Source organism: Chenopodium album, chromosome 3 (genome assembly GCF_948465745.1).
Source record: "Chenopodium album chromosome 3, dcCheAlbu1.1, whole genome shotgun sequence".
Taxonomy (NCBI): Eukaryota; Viridiplantae; Streptophyta; class Magnoliopsida; order Caryophyllales; family Amaranthaceae; genus Chenopodium; species Chenopodium album.
The window spans coordinates 6,107,643-6,121,207 of NC_137836.1; positions in this window are offsets into that span (position 1 = coordinate 6,107,643).

Below are 13,565 nucleotides of genomic sequence, written 5' to 3' on the forward strand. Positions count from 1 at the left end.
GGGGGAACGAACTCAGTAGGCTTAGTTTGGCGAAAAGTATATCAAAGTGAATAAAATGTCACTTGGGGGCTACTTAGCAAAAGGTAAAAGATAAACATCATACCGCTGCCTCCTCAGATAGAACAGGGGCCGGAGTTAACAACGGCAGCAGCTCCTCCTCGTAGCACCGCCTTGGGATCGCATGAGATTGCCAAGGGGTACCAACAGGCGACCTCTCCAACATGCTGAGCAGCCTCACGTCATTGAACAAGTGACGTGGCAGAGGAGCAGGGACGACAAGAATCTCCGAAGAGTGCTGAATAACAACTCTCTCTCCTAGGTATGCCGCTGCCCCATATGTCCCTAGGAAGTAGCAACGCTCAGCAGTGTACTGTGCAGCTAGCCAGGGATAACCAAACCGCCCCATGGCCGGTATAGCACCTCAGGCTCCTGCGAAGAATGCCTATGAGATAAAGATCTACCAAAAAGCAATACAAAGATGGTTAACTATGCAAAAGATCATACCGAAAGCATCTGCTCTCGAACATGGGTGGTAGTCGCCCGGCTGTAACGGCCTCCCCAACAGGCACCCACAGGGAACTCGCGTGGTGATGGACTCGCCGATGCGAGTGAAGGAAAGTACTCGTAGAACAAGATCAACAAAAGATAAAAAAAAAATATCATCAAGTGCTAACAAAGAGCTTAGGGCTAACTCTGTAAAAGACGAAGTATACCTCTACGATTCTTCAGAAGCCTGAAAGAGCGATGTATCCCGTATAAGACCGGTGTCGACAGGAGTCTCGCAAGGCACGCAGAAAGTTGGCGTAGGCCAAGCTGGCCCAGTCATAAGTCCCGATCAGCTAAAGATCACGGATAGCAGGAAGGTAGTAAAGCAGCACCTTATTACCCTTGTCAGGGGAAAATGTCCCTGACAACAAAATAAGCGCAAAGATACGCACCCGCTACTCTCGGGTAGTCGCATCATCCTCGAAAGCTGCGGCCAGAGTAGACCGGCGAATACACTTGGAGCTGAATCGTGATGGCTCTACCTTAGCATGGGCTCGAACAGCAATCGGACCCAGCAGCTCGTCAACCTCAGGATAGTAGACGCTCATGTTGCTGTCGAACGGCAGCGCGACAAAACTAAACTCCAGTCCCGAGATGAGACTGAAGTCGGCTGGGGTGACCATCATCTCACCCCAAGGAAAGTTAAAAGTGTTGGTGGTGTCCCAGAAGAACTCCACTAGAGCACGAACTGCGTAGTGACCCCTGTCAAAAGAGCTCATGGCCTGCCTGGCCTGAAACAGGGCAGTTAGCCCACAAGACTCCCAGAGAAGCCGCAAACCCTCGTCGACGTTGAAGAACGTGCGGTACAGCTTACCTAGGGTGTCGTTGCCCGAGCCGTGGCAACGTGTCCTACCAGTAATAATCCCGTGACGCACCCTCTCAGAAATGTGGTGGTCAGGGGAAAAGTACAATGTCCGCTCATCCCACTCGGGGAAGGGACCAGGAGAAATAGACGTGTCGGCGTCCTCCTCAACGGGCTCATGCTTCCGTCGCGTATCTTAGGACCGTGAACCCAAACCTCGTTGTCTAGCCATACTACATTGTGCAAAATTGATGAAAATTAAGGCTCTATAGTATCTAAGGTTCGCCTAGCTGCATGATACTATGTTCGCAAAAAAACAGAGTACGTAGTACTAAAACAGAGCACAATTTCTATTCAAGCATATATGGCATTTTTTAAGCATCCAAACAATTTCTTGCAATACTATGATAATTATTGTGACAAATTGGACAAGAATTGCTAGCAAAAACATCAAGAACGAACCACAATGTTTTCCCGACCTTAAGGGGTCCAACAATGGTGAATTGTTCATTTCTTCACCAAATTGAGTTAAACAAGTCTCAAAATACTCCCAAGGAAATATACAAACATAATAAAGCAATTTCATGGCATAAAATTTGACAACCAAAGCAAATTGAGCAATATAAGTTTTGAATTTTCAAGAAATTCGTGAATAAACATGTGAAAAATTCATCCAAATTCGAGTGAGTTTAGGAAAACTTACATGGATCGGGAAAGTAGATGAACAAAGCTTTGATTTGCAACAAATTTGAGTGAATTTTTTTGATAAACAAGCAAGCTTGAGCAAATTGAATTCTCGCGACGAAACTCGAAGAAAGAAGAGCAGTAGCAGCGAAATGGAGAAGAAAAGGGGATTTATACGGAATTCTTGATTTTGGCGCCAAACGACAGCTCTGTCACCTGGCGACAGAGCAAAATCGTGGCGCCAGCGGCGACAGAGTTCGAAGCCACTTAGAATGGTCGTTTCGATCTCGTACAGCAATTTTGGGTTCCTTGGTATGCCAGTTAGCCCCTATAAGCAATATGACATGATTTAGTAATCGACTCGGTTACAATCACAATTAAGTGATCGACTTGATAAATGATCGTCTCACTTAGCTTAAAGTGCTTAAACATTGGCTCACTGCAAAGGCACCGACATAATGGTTCATTAGTAAAAGGAACCAATATAATGGTTCGCAATACAGCAAAGGCACCGACATACTGGTTCATAATTCAGAAGCACCGACATACTGGTTCAAAAGCAGCAAAGCGCCGACGCACTGGCATAGCAAAAGCAAAGGATCGACAGGCGTTGGTCTCCGATGATACTCTTCAGAGTATTGGCGCAACAAATGAAGATATTTTCAGGCGAAGCAATCTTCGATCCTGTTCCCTGGCTTGCGAAAGATGGTCACAAAGCACTAGAAGGTCGTTTCAGGCGAAGCAATCTTCGATAGGGTTCTCTAGCTTGTAGAAGTCTATCATGGCGGAATTGGAGGCAGTTACAGGCGTAGCAGTCTTCAGGCGGTATTCTCTACCTTGCAGAAGATCGTCAAAATAGAAACAACAGGATGACGTTCCCTAGCTTGTGGAGGGTTGTCAACAACAGCAAAATGCAACACAAATCGATTACTTTAGAGACGTGTGCTCAACGGTGCAAGATACGTGTTTCTTAACTCGTTTATCTGTTTTTAACTAACTCTAGTTTGCAGGTATCGGCGTTACAAGAATGATTTGGGATCGCAGAACGTTCTGAATCATTCTTCGTCCCTATCGCTACTTTGACTTTTGTTTTCGAGACTTGAGTTTCTCCAAACTCAGTCAAAGTGGGGGCTTCTGTAGACACCCATTTTTGTCTCCCCAAAACCAAACCCAGTAATGAGTACCTTTCATGTCCAATCATAATCGAATGAAGTGAAAGTGTGGAAAGTCTAGTGTTGCGGTTGTTTTTATTTCTTTTCTTTCTCTCTGTTTTTGAAAACCTATTTTAAGAAAACAACCAATCCAGTTTAGTTTGGTCCATGGAAAGGGCCCAATAATGGTGTAGTTGGATTGGGCTCGAAAAGAGCTTTCCAACGATATATTATAAGCCCAATTCCGATGAAAAATGAGGAAGTTATGGCCAAATTACTAAACTGGGCCCGGATTATTATTTATATGCGGCACAATAATCTAGAGACGGGCTTATTATGATTTATCATTCCTAATGCAATTAGGATTGATTATAGTCTTCTAGAAGGTTCTTTTGAATCCTAATTTAATTAGCATTGATAAATTGACTTTAATTAGAATGAAAGAAGTATTTTTAAGGAAATTACAGTTTTACCCTCTCGTACATTTAAATTTTATCAAAATAAGAAAACGCGTGGAAAACTGGTTTGCAGCGCCATACAACACGTCTGTTGCCTGGGGACAGACCTGGCGTCTAGCGACAGCCTTGTCATCTGGCTACAAGCGTGTGTTTTGACGCTGAAGTCGTGTTTTATTCTTTTCGAAACTCTTATTCGTTTTTTATCATATCCGGCTGATTTTCATTATAAATAGCGTCCTAAAACCTCCGTTTTCAATGACCAACTCTCATCAAGAAATTTTTGATTACTCTCTCTCTCTCTTTCTAAACTAGCCTTTTCTCATACAAAATTGCGCATTCACAAGAACTAGATACACCTAGCCAAGTTCGAAGTTTCCTTCGCCCTAGACGTGAAAGGTTTAATTTCTGAGGGTTTGGTCTCAAATCTCTCTTTCAATTATTTAATTTAATTGTTTGTTTTATATTTTCCTTGAAGTTATTAACGCGTGTATTTTGTTATTAGAAAGAGGTGCGAGACATCCAAGTTAGTGCTTTAATTGTTTGCATTGATATTATGATATAAAAATCATGTCTAGGCTGTTTTTATGATTCCTAATTTCATGTTAGGGTGTTTTTGATCTTCCTAGTATCATGTTTAGGGTAAAGTTATAACATCAAATATGCTTATTATGATTCATGTGATGCTCCTTATTTTCTTTCCTAATATTCATGTTAGTATCATGTTAGGGCTAAAGCATTGATCTTTGATGTTTAGTTACATGCTAGGGTTTGTTATTAATATTGTTAGTATCATTCCTAGGGTCTTGCTATTATTATGCTTTAACATGATTATTTAATGTTTATAATTTATGATGATTTATGATTATTATTATGTTGCTTGATGCTTAATATATTATTGTTATTGCTTGATGACACCTTTTATGCATGTTTAAAGGGAATTTGTACTTGTAAACACGCTTAGTAAGATAATTAATAATCTTGTTTAGGGTTAATTTGATTATAATTCAAGTGATCGCCAATGATAGTTTTGTTTGTGCATTGATATTCAACCAACATAGTTAAACAGGTTTAGGGTAAACCTAATGATTGCATGTTAGTCAGAAAGCGCACATGAATACGAGAAGAACAAAATAGAGGCCTATTATTAGGGCAGGTTCAATCTCTTTTAGGTTGAACTTGTACCCTCATCCCTAAAATTCCAGTCTTGGTTCCAGAACTGTTGGAGTTAACGATCTCCTGGATCGTTAAGGGGTGTAACCTTCACCCTGTGAACGGTTTACAAGTTCCTAAAACTTGTTGACCACTCTTTTGCTCTAGCTACTTCCCTTTGGACGCCACCGTACTTTAGTGTATGATCACAGTGGGATTCAAGCTTGGGGTAATGCTTGAAATATTCCCTACACACGTAAAATGTCTTATGCAATCTTTAAATACCTTGAAACTGGTAAGAATTAATACAACGAACCTTTAGAAAGAGTAATAATCGACTATTAAGTTCAAAATCATATATACTTAACCTTTTCTTATGTATTTTAAAGAGTAAAAAATAGCATTTACATGCTTTTCTTATAGAGTCTAGATGATTCTCTAGAATAAAATTTTGATATATATATATATATATATATTACAAGCTGAAAAACAAAGAGAAACAAACAGAGGAATAATGGAATTTTGCATCAATTTGTTGTTGGGTACCCTATGAGTAGTTAGGACTCTTAGGTGTTAAATTTTAGTTTTGAGTTTGGATTTTGCTCAAATCCAATGCAACGTACATTTATACTTAGTATTTCTGTTAAGTCTAATATGATCATCTAATATAATGTTTGGTAGCTTGAACCCAATGTAAAAATCCAAAATAATAAAATACGGAGTAGCTTTTTTTTTTTCCTCTCTTTGTATATTGGTCCAGGGGATTTATTTTTTATTTTTTAATACTCTCTAATTAAACCCAATGTAAGAAGAGTTGAGTTATCTAATGCAGGCAAGCTTGAGCTCGGCTTAATTCAACTCGACAATACAAAGAAATACAGTAAATCATTAAGCTGATACTCATTAGATGTAGAGCATATAGCATTATTAGGATGCATCATATCATAATCTCACTAGAAAAGTGGTATCTTCTCTTTTAACAAGTAACAAAAAACCTTTAAGGTAGGTTAGGATTGATAAGAGAACTACTCACACCTCATTCCTTCAAATATAGAATATACATCCAGAGCCTAAGCACAAAGGCATTCTACTCCCTTGAAAAAACATGTACCTTGAAAAATTGCATCTTTTAAAGTTGTGGAGTCTCATTTTACGCTCTTAATCCCAAAATTATAATCGAAATTTAAAAGTCCTTTGCATCTCATAACAACGAATCTAATAGCAATGTTGAAAGTCACCTTTGTAAAATTCTACAATCCCCAAAATCAAAACCAAAGTACAATCTAAAGATCATAAATAAAAATCCTAAAAATCGTATAGGAAAAAAATTAAAGTACCTTTTGATCGGATTTGTGGTAGCGCTTAACTGGACAAACCACAAAGTCAGTGACAAATATTCATGAAATGATCAAATGTAAAGAATAGAAAGAGACATGAGGGGCTTCCATGGGGTAGTGCTCGGAAGTTGGTATATTTCCCTCGCTTATAGTGTTTCTGGTTCTTCATTCACTTCAATTATCTACTATATTTTTTTCTTTCAAAATCCAATCAAATTTAGGAAAAATAGATGAATACCCAGACCCTAAAATTTAAAAAGGATAATACCTTAAAATCTAAAACCAATCAAAACCTTATAAAACAATTGAAATTAAAATTGAAAAATACCTTTGAAGATTGTCAGTGACTTTGTGGTTGAAACTTGAAACCAATAATTCAACCGATTGAATAGGAAGATGAAAAATTACGTAATAATAGAGAGAAGATACACATGTTACAGAGTATAAAATAGCGAGAAAGAAAGAATAGTAGAATACAAGAGGAAGATGTAGATGTTAATCTTAGTTCATTTCTTCATTAGGCAATGCCTATATATGTACACTTGAGGAAATAGTAACTCTCCAAAAGCAATGAAGAGTCATAATAATGAAGAGTTACAAAGGAAAACAATAAAGCTAAAAGGAGTTACAAGAGGTTTCTTAGGAAAGTAATAATGCCCAGGAGGTTACAATGGTTTACATAATGGACATACATTATTATATTTCATAACACTCCCCCTTGGATGTCCATTATTGAAGATTGTGTCTCGTTAAAACCTTTCTAGGAAAAACCCTGTGGGATAAAAACCTAGTGAAAGAAAAAAGAGTACATCATTCTTCATAATACGCTTGAGATGCTACCTCGTTAAAAACCTTACTAGGAAAACCCAGTTGGACAAAACCATAGTTAAGGGAAAAGGAGTGTAGCGTGTATTTTCTCCCCTTTTTCTCCCCCTGTACTTTACATCACTTCATATCTTCAATGCAATTAGTCAAATATTAACACAACTTCTTCTGTGTAGCAGCAAAATCTTCACGGACAGTTGATATTCCAAAATTTAACTTGAATTTTAAAATCTTCACTTGAATTGTTCAATTGTCTTCATTGCATCTAACTTATGAGAATAATACACGTAGAATAATGTAATGATGTAAGAGCCAATGTTTTTCTTGAAATGTCAAATACGTGTATCTTGATAATAACCTCATTTTACATAAAACACATTTTCTCATACAAACATAGGTTACGGTTCTTTTATATATATATATATATATATATATATATATATATATATATATATATATATATATATATATATATATATATATATATATATATATATTTGATTTGTACCTTATTCTGGAGGTCATTAGTAGTTAAAAGTTTATCAATATTTGATATTTATGAATATTTGATGATACACTATCCTCTTAAATCATATCTATATCATTCATATCATCGTCAAATTGGAATCGATAATGTAAAGCATCGATCTAATTGCATCGTCGTTGGTCCTCCGGGACCAAGATGTAATTATACAAATAAGTATGTCATTGCACTTATGTACAATTGTACACATTTTATATTGAATATTAAATTGGTCTTGCAAATTCAGAAATAATACTTTTCACGCCAACTTAGCTATGCTCAAACTTCAGGCTCAGATGTTATCTACTTAGTCAAAAAAAATCTGTAAGAGTTTTATTCTTTAAAAAATCTCATCAATATTCTAAAGTAAAATTTGAAAGATAGACATATAAATATATGTATAAGTTCTTCAAGAACTCTTCTTAATAGCATATGCATGGTTCATAGCATGCTATAAGAACATCATTATCCCTATGGATTTTGAATCTTCTTTTAATAAACTTTTATAAAGCTTGCAAATTATTCATACTATAACTTGCGTCTATATTCATTTATATCAAAATTCATAATTAGAAAACAATAATAAACAATGTGTTAATGCAATATGAAATGTAAGGATATATAAATAAAGCAAAATTATATAATGATATGTATGAATATATGACAAACGATGTATATATCCTTCCTAAACATGCATATGAATGTAAGACTAAAAAAATGCAAAACATTGTACAATGTGAATTTTAAAATCCATATATTGTTGGACTTCAGGTCCATGAGCTCATTCTCATTATCATAATTATGTCGACATAAAAATGGACGTATAATTCAGATCCCCTCTTCACAAGTCCATTAGTAAGTGCATATGCAAAAGTATATCGGTTTCATCGTATACCGGTATCATAAAAATTCTTGTATGTACTATTCGCAAGTTTATAAGTAATTACATTAGAATGCTTCTTCCATATAATTTGCTCATATTTTTGGCCATGCATATTATATAATCCAGATATCTATTTCACTTGTAGAGTATCCCTCACAATATTATTTCATCAATGTCTTATGCTCTTCAAAATTATCAACTGCACTATCTTGCCATGTATCATATCTAAATTAATATTGGAACCGATCAAATAATCTACCTTCATGTGTAAATATTCAAGTAAACATTGGCAAGATTTATCTTAAAGTGTGCACATAATATCACTATAACCAATATGTATCTTCTACGCCTCTGAATGGGTCGTAACTGAATACAAATCAAATCATAGAGTTATGTACAACATATCTTGATAACGTATAAATAAAAGTTGACATGTAATTGTAGACACCCATTTGTGTCTCCCCAAAACCAAACCCAGTTATGAATACCTTTCACGTCGAATCATAATCGAATGAAGTGAAAGTGTGGAAAGTCTAGTGTTGCGGTTAGTTTTTAATTCTTTTCTTTCTCTCTGTTTTTGAAAACCTATTTTTAGAAAACAGCCAATCTAGTTTGGTCTGGTCCATGAAAAGGGTCCAATAATAGTGTAGTTGGGTCGGGTTCTAAAAGAACTTTCCAACGATATATTATAAGCCCAATACCGATGAATAATGAGGAAGTTATGGCCAAATTACTAAACTGGACCCGGTTTGATCTTTATATGCGGCCCAATGATATAGAGGAGAGCCTAATATTGATTTATCTTTCCTAATGCAAATAGAATTGATTATAGTTTTATAGATTCTTCTAGAAGGTTCTTTTCATTCCTAATTTAATTAGCATTGATAAATTGACTTTAGTTGACTTTTTAGAGTTTTAATGAGTTTAAAAGAAGTGTTTTTAAGGAAAATATAATTTTGCCCTTCTGTACGGCTAAATTTTATCAAAATTAAGAAAACGCGTGAAATTGTTTTCTAGCGCCTGGCGACAGGATTAGCGCCTGGAGCTAATGCTTGGCGTCTGGCGCTAGCCTTAGCGCCTGGCGATGATGTCTGGCGTATGGCGCTAAGTCGTTTTATTCTCTTCGAAACTCTGATTCGTTATTTTATCCATTCGGCTGATTTTCTCTATAAATAGCCTCCAAAATCTCCGTTTACCATCATCAAAAAATCATCAACAACAATTAATTTTCTTATTCTCTCTAGTTTTCAAGATTCTCTTGATATCTTCTCTCTCTCTCAAGCTTTCTCTACAAAATTCCGCATTCACAAGATCTAGACACACCTAGCCAAGTTCGAAGTTGTCTTCGCCCTAGACGTGAAAGGTTTTAATTTCTGAGGGTTTGGTCCCAAATCTCTCTTTCAATTATTTAATTAATTTAATTGTTTGATTTTTATTTTCCTTGAAGTTACTAACGTGTGTATTTTGTTATTAGAAAGAGGTACGAGGCATCCAAGTAAGTGCTTTAATTGATTTATTGATATTATGATATAGAAATCATGTCTAGGTTATTGTTATGATTCCTAGTATCATGTTAGGATACTTGATGTTTTGAATGACAACAATGATTGCTAGTATCATGTTTAGGGAAAAGGTTCCTAATATCAAATATGACAATTGTGATTCCTGCGATACTTCTTATGTTCTTCCTAATATCATGTTAGTATCATGTTAGGGCTATATATTTGATCTTTATTATTTAGTGACATGCTAGGGTTTGTCATAAATCTTGTTAGTATCATGCCTAGGATCTTGCTATTATTATGCTTTAACATGATTATTATTATTTTAATTATTATTATTATGATTATGATTATTCTTATAATTATTATGATTATTATTATGTTGCTTGATTATATTTATTGTTATTGCTTGATCACGCCTTTTATGCATGTTTAAAGGGAATTTGTACTTGTAATCATGCTTAATAAGATAATTATGAATCTTGTTAAGGGTTAATTTGATTATAATTCAAGTGATCGCCAATAATAGATTTATTTGTGCATTAATATTCAACCAACATAGATAAACAGGTTTAGGGTTAATCCTATTGATTGCATGTTAGTCAGAAAGCGCACTTGAATACGATCAAGATAAAGTAGAGGCCATTATTAGGGCAGGTTCAATCATAATTGGTGGGTTTATCGACTCAAATAACATACACGACATACTAAAAAAACATTACATAAGGGAGACATTATGATCTTCCCACCACAACTTCTTCACTTTCTGGTCAATGTAGGGTCAACACCGGTTGTTGCGTATGCAAGTTGCGAGTGATAATTCCGGCATCCAAGCAATTGACGCGTTGTTTACAAATGACCTACTGTCCATGTTGGTTGATAAGGTCACTATGCTTGATCATGTACGAACAAGTGAAGAATGAAGCTTAAGAGAGTATTTTGCGACCGTAATTAATTAATAACTGATTATATCTACATTAAATAATGTCATTTTTTTTTGTGATTTCTTCTTGTAGTGATAAATTAATTAATGGAAAATCGAAAACAAGGAAGAAAATAGAAAATTACTAATTTGTACAACTTCCAAAATGCTACTGTAGTAAGGGACTTTACACAACAATACACTCTTTTTTTACTTTCTCTCTCCTCTATCTCTTTCTTCCTCTCCTCTTTCTCCCCCTCTTTCTCTTTTGGTTTCACTTTGATGCCATAATTTTCTGTTTTCTTCCTTGTTTTCGATTTTCCATTACATTACTGTTTTTTTTTTCAATTTTTTTTTAAAATGAAAAAATAAATCTATTTTCAAAATAAATATATAGTTTATTGGAGTAAATTTAATATTTAAAATTCAGATTATGAAGAATTTATTAATGAGTTAAGAGGAGTTGTTGGAGAGAGATTATAGTGGAACATTAATGAGTTTTGTCTTGTTGCGCACAAATAGTCCATTTTCATTTTCTTGATTTTCTCTGACAATCTGATGTACCGCTCTTGTGGAACATTTGTCTAATGTACACAACCCAGGGAGGTTCTCCACTTACAATTTACAAATCAGTCAAGGCTACATGAAAAAAAAAAATATATTTACTCGTATAAACTAAGCTAATTTGATCATCAGACAAAATAATTAATACAATTAATTTTTATTACAAATATCACAACTACTATGAACATAATCACAAAAAATAAAAAGTCCGGAATGGATTGGGTGTGTTTTTTTTTTTTTGGATTGGGTGTGTAAATAAAAGGCGTTTGATTTCCGCATACCCTATTACCATATTTCACTAGATTGAACATGATCAAAAAACTGATTATTTCCTAAAAAAAAATATAAAAAAAAACTGATTAGAATTTTTCTTCTTCTTTAATTTATGTTTTTTTTAATTTAGTTAGTTAATTTTCTTTTCTTTTAGTTATTGTTTTTTCTTTTTTTTTTTTGGGTAGTACCCCATACTTTTTTTTTGAAACATTTGGGTAGTACAAGACTATAAATACCTTTCGTTTCTAATGTGAATTGAAGTCAAAATTAATTATTTTTAAGTTGGGTTTTTTTTTTAAATAAATTTTTTAGTTGGGTTTTAATTTAATTTAATTTAATTTTTTTTTTTGACATGTAAGCGATTTTATTGTACCTTGTAATTCTTTTTAATTTTTCTATATTATCTTTAATAATAAAAAAAATATAAATACATTTAAAAGTTTGAGTTTTTTTTTTGTTTTTTTTTTTACATAAATATAAAAATGACATTGCATGAACAATCCGTTATATTCCGTATTGAATATTAAACATCGTAAATTAACAAGTATATGATTGTTTCAAATTAGGGTAAATCGACAAATATTACTCCGTATTACTAAAATACAAAACATTATTGTATCAAAAGTTACTCCCTCTGCTCCTAAATAATTGACACGTTTGATTTTTTTTCTTTTCAGTATTAATATATTAGCTTCGATCATCATTTTTTTATAGTGTATTATAATAAATTTTATGACACGTTATTTAATAAACTAATTAAACTAAGGCCTCGTTTATTTCATGGAAAGTTATTTCTGTAATAAAATTTTTAGAAAATTCTTAAATTTGTTTGCTTATCAATGTAGAAATTTAATATACCGATGTGTTTTGATTAAATAATGTGAGACTTGATAATGTTTTATAGAAATGAAAAATTTCAAGAAATTTCACTTCCTCCGTTTTTTCATAACAATACATTTTCTTTTATCTTTATTTCTTCATTTTCTCTCTCTTTCTCTCTCTTCTGCTTTTTGTCATAATTTTCTGGTTTTCTTCCTTTCTATTCGGTTTTCCATTAAATTACTATTTTTTTTTCAATTTTTTTTAAATGCAAAAACAAATCGATTTTTAAAATAAATATGCAATTTATAAGAGTATGTTTAATATTAATAGTTTAGATTATGAGGAGTTTATTAATGAGTTAAGAGAAGTTGTTGGAGAGATATTATATTTAAATGTTAGCTTAGCTAAGGAAATACCCAAATATTTGGATGACCATAGGTTTATTGAAGTTGAGTTGTTGAACTTTAATGGGGATGGAGTATATTTATTGATTACATTACATGATTTGTATATCTTAGCTTTCGTAAAAAGAGTGAAAGTTTTATATAAATTGTTAAATCATAAATAATTTTTATGTAATTTGTTAATCTATAAATACTTACGTGTTATAATCTATTGGTTCATTATTCACGTGCCCGTATTTCATATTTAGGTATTCCAAAATTTTGTATCTATTTTCATATTAAAATTAGATATATAGTTATTTTATTTTTAATTTTAAACCATTTAAACATATATAAAATCATTATAACAATTATGTAATATTGATTAATGAAATCGATATTTGTTTTGTTACAATTATAATATATAAATCTTTTTTATAATAATATTAAGAAATGTTATATAATAAAATAATTGCATATACTTAGCAATTTTGGTCATCTGCAACTAATACTTTGTATTAAAGTTCTTTTCATATTTGCTACACTCATTTTGTATCATTCAATCAATTATAATTAATACCTAATAATTAGAGTACTTATTATGAGTAAAAAGGGTACTAAAGATTGATCATCCACACAAATTTGTTGAATAACCAATCTGGAATATTTTAAAATCGTGTTTGAAACAACCCTAATCTATAAATTCCCATACGTTATGAAGATGCTTGATAATTTATTGTA